This window comes from Marmota flaviventris, chromosome 2 (genome assembly GCF_047511675.1).
Source record: "Marmota flaviventris isolate mMarFla1 chromosome 2, mMarFla1.hap1, whole genome shotgun sequence".
NCBI classification, from domain to species: Eukaryota; Metazoa; Chordata; class Mammalia; order Rodentia; family Sciuridae; genus Marmota; species Marmota flaviventris.
In genome coordinates, this window is record NC_092499.1 from 80,204,637 (window position 1) to 80,208,916 (window position 4,280).

Sequence of the window (4,280 nt, forward strand, 5' to 3'; positions counted from 1 at the left end):
TACTTACTACCATTATTAATATGACCAATTTTAATAAATTATTCTTATATAATGCTTTAGGAAGAACTTCTCATATAATGGCCTTATGTGGTAAACATATAGCAACTTACAAAAATAGAGATGAAGCAACCTACCAAATTTTAAAGTTTGCACCTCCTTATTCTGGCTTTGTTTCAGTTTGCCACAGTATGTTTTTTGTTTGTATTATTATCTGTACCATACAAAATAAAATCTTACTCTTGAGGAAAAGATGGTGGAGACTACTGTCTTATTTTTGCTTTCAACAGAAACTTGTTTATTATTTAATTCAATTATATTTAAAAGAATGTACTTTAATAAATCCTACATATGTATGTAACTATAACACACTAACTAAAATAATAATAACAATAATAGATTAGTAGAGCAAAGCAAGAAGTCAGGGGAAGGGACATACTGGGGAACAAGAGTGATCAAATTATATTATGTGCATGTATGAATACGGTATAGTAAACCTATTATTATATATAATTATAATACACCTATGCAAGGAAAATATGAATATGGTATAGTGAACCTATTATTATATATAATTATAATGCACCTATGCAAGGAAAATAATAATAATAATAAATAATTTGGTGTTTCCAGGAAAAAAACAATATTCAACATTAAATGACAATAACCTCTCTGATCTCAGTGACTTCTACACCAATGAACGGGTCCAACCAAGAATACACACTCTCTGTTACCCACTTCATCCTCATGGGCTTTCCCTCCAGCCCAGAAATGCAGCTCCTCTACTTTGGGCTCTTCTCCATGACCTACACTCTGACCCTGATGGGGAACGCAGCCATTGCCTGTGCTGTGAGGGGAGACCGGCGCCTTCACACCCCCATGTACATCCTCCTGGGCAATTTCTCTCTCCTGGAAATATGTTATGTCACCTCCACAGTCCCCAACATGTTGGCCAACTTTCTCTCCACAAGCAAGTCCATCTCTTTTGTGAGCTGTTTTGCACAATTTTACTTCTTCTTTTCCTTTGGGTGTGATGAGGGCTTCTTCCTTTGCATCATGGCCTTTGACAGGTACCTTGCCATCTGTCGTCCTCTGCATGACCAGACAGCTGTGCACTGGCCTCATCATCTTTGGATGGTCATGTGGGTTCATCCTCTTTATTACCCCAGTTGTTCTCATTTCACAATTACCCTATTGTGGTCCAAATATCATCAACCATTTTATGTGTGATCCTGTCCCACTGATGATGCTGTCCTGTTCTGAAGACTCCACCACCCAGTTCATTTACTCTGCCTTCAATGCTTTCTTCATGATTGGCACTTTTCTCTTCATTCTTTGTTCTTATGCTCTGGTGATTCTAGCTGTGGTCAGGATGCCCTCAGCAGCGAGCAAACGCAAGGCTTTCTCTACTTGTGCTTCTCATCTAGCTGTGGTGGTCCTGTTTTTTGGCTCTATTATGGTAATGTATGTTAGCCCTGGATCCAGACACCCAGTAGAAGTGCAGAAAATCATTACCTTATTTTATTCTGTGATAACACCCCTCTGTAATCCTCTAATTTATAGCCTGAGGAACAAAGAAATGAAAGCTGCCCTCAGAAAAGTCTTTGGGACTGAAATACTGCTCATAAAACATAAACCAAACATCATAGCTAACTGAGTTCCTTCTCAACCTACCTAATCAGACAGGGTGGAGAACATTTTCTAGAGAATTTAATAATTTTGGTTAGGGAGCTGTTAATAAAGACCTTGTATCCTAAATAATACTCTTTACAATGATGGATTAGCCTTGTTTGAGAAATAACATTGTCTCAGAAAATTCATATAGAACTCAGTTTCTCAAAGGCAGTATAGATACAGTTTGTATTTCAGAATTAGGTGAGCACATAGAAATGTAGTATAGGTCCTATCCTATTTCCAAACTCATGCTACATGTATTGTTCTTCCCTGGTTACCAAAATAGAGGAAAGATTTCTGTATGGAAAATGTCCAGCCATATTGGTATGATCTTGTCACTCCACCTCCAAAGAACACATGGTTTTACTATAAGGATTTCAAAAGAAAAAAAATAATAACCTTAGCTAGATGTTAAATAGGAGGAGGTCACATGGCACCCACAATACAGATTAGGAATTTAATCGATATTTTTTACCCCAAATCGATGCACTAAATGTAAAGTGCTAGGCATTCATCAGGATATCACTCTCCTTGTTAAAGTTAGTGTCATGACAGGTTTGAGGCCATATTCTATTTCAGCGTTTTTGCTTTCAGACATATTTAAGAATTATAATAATCTTCTTTAAATATCTTTTCTTCTTTAAAGTGTATGTAATCACAATTGTTAGTTTGATAATATTTTTTATTTTAATCCTGGTCATCAATCCTTTCGTTAACTCTCTAAAATATTATCAAACACACCAAAAATAAGATGCAATTTATAGAGCTGCATTACAGCTGACAGAAATGCACTTGCATTAGAAAGCAAGATACAACTATAATTGGTCTTCCTTTAAGAAAGAAGAAAGAATTTGAGGTTGTCTAGACTTTGAGAGAAAAAGCTTTCTGATGGGTTTCAAAAAGGAAGGGATGTTGCTATTATCTGGATATAAAGTATCCTCCCAAAGACTGATGTGTTGAAGGTGTAATCCCCAATGCAGCTATGTTCAATTCAGAGGTGGGTACTGGGAAGTGATTGGATCATGAGGGTTCCAATAAACTAATCTATTGATGGGTTCATAATTGAATGGACTATTTGGAAGTGGTAGAAACTTCCTAGGTAGGGCTTACTTGGAAGAAATAAATCACTGGGCCCATGGCCCGGAAGAATATATCTTATTCCCAGACCCTTCCTTTCTCTCTGTGCTTTCTGGTTGCCATGAGCTGAGCACTTCTGCTCCACCACATGCTGCCCGCCATGACAGTCTGTCTTGCCAAAGGCCCAAACTATGGGGCCCGGTGACCATGCACTGAATCCTCTAAAATTGTGAGTCAAAATAAATCTTTCTTCTTTTAATTTTGTAGATATTTTGTCACAGTGACAAAAATTTGATTAACCCAGCTATCTTAAGGCAGATTTGTTTTTTGGTTTTTTGTTTTTGTATTTCATTGAATAAAATGTGAACAATCATTCAAACATAGTATTTTCATTCGAAAAACACCTAATTCCCAACCTCGCCCAAAACATTTTCAGTGTAGTTGTACGATGGTGGTGTTTCCCTGACATTTTAACTATGGTTTCCCTTTGAGTTCCTAAGTTTCATTCATTCAATAGTCGTTTATCTTTCTGAAAAGAAAGGGAAATGAGATGGAAAATTGTGGTATTTAGTTGAATGTATTTTTGACTGTTTATAAAGGTGTGTATGTTTCTTCTGTAATCAACTTTGAAAACAATAATTAACTAGGTTTTCCATATCTCAGACTATATGTGTCCCAGCAAAACTTTTACCTCATATTTCATATTATTGCCACTTAATATAATGAAATCCAAATTAAAATATTGAAATAACAAAATTTTAACTTCAAAGTTGTCTGATATACTTTAAGACATGAACTATTTATAAGAATATAAATAAAAATAGCTTCTACTCAGTGGATGATTTCTAGTCTCTACACACTCCCCTCAACCACTAACAAAACTTAAGTATTTTTTAAGTTGACTGTTTTTTTTTCAAACCACATAAACACTTATGTTCTGTATATGCTGATGGCAGCCCTGAAGCCTACTTCATTTATTTCAATAACAAGAACTATTTCTGAGTATTTATCAGTTGCTTATATTATGACAAACCACTTCTACTCATGGTCTCCAAATTTTCAAGTGTATGATTCTAGACATACTCCAGGTGAAGCAAATAAGAAAGGAGGAATTAATAATATAAATAAAGCAAATGTTGTATTACATCAAAAGAAAGCAATTTGTGAAATGTTCAATAATATCATAAGCATTGTAACTCTTCAAAGTATTTGGTAAAGATCTTTATCCAATGTATACAGAACAACTTCCTTTCCACCCAGTGCTCTCATGGAACTATTATACCCTGAATATAATTTGAGGACAGTCACTTCAATTTTGTTATATGCACCTACAAATATATCCCACAACCTCAGGGGCATACTTTTCTCAATATCATATAAATAGATTAGAAAACTAACCTAACAGTTTTAGTGAGCTTCCACAGTTTTATAATGTCACACAATTGATAAATGATAGTAGAGAAAAATGATTATTGTAGGAAATGCTTTGGAGGAGCTTTTATTTTCACCTACAGGTATATTGATCATCACTC

At 35.2% G+C, this 4,280-nt stretch overlaps 1 pseudogene; it reads left to right on the forward strand.

Moving 5' to 3' along the window:
* Positions 1–693: 693 nt before the first annotated feature.
* On the forward strand, positions 694–1,654 carry LOC114087894 (olfactory receptor 11G2-like; annotated as a pseudogene).
* The last annotated feature ends 2,626 nt before the right edge of the window (positions 1,655–4,280 follow it).